This window comes from Penaeus monodon, chromosome 34, assembly GCF_015228065.2.
Source record: "Penaeus monodon isolate SGIC_2016 chromosome 34, NSTDA_Pmon_1, whole genome shotgun sequence".
In the NCBI taxonomy this organism is placed as follows: Eukaryota; Metazoa; Arthropoda; class Malacostraca; order Decapoda; family Penaeidae; genus Penaeus; species Penaeus monodon.
In genome coordinates this window covers 30,812,842-30,813,107 of record NC_051419.1, presented here as the reverse complement: position 1 = coordinate 30,813,107, position 266 = coordinate 30,812,842, and positions in this window count along the sequence as shown.

The following is a 266-nucleotide window of genomic DNA, read 5'->3' as shown; positions in this document are numbered from 1 at the left end:
TACGAGCACTTTCACTAAGCATCATAACTTTATTGTTCTCTCGTTTGCACCATGATGCACTTACAAAGGAAACAGTCATACCCTATCTCCTTGCGAACTTAATCTTCCATAAAAATCCCGGATTTATTGTGATTACTTGATATTTTTACTTAATGGAAGGTCTATTTCTCCCCTCTTTCAGTAACGAATGGTGATACTGTCTCTGTGATTTCCCCTTCCTGTGACGTTATGGTGATGGGAATATTACGAAGAAAATGGAAAATAAA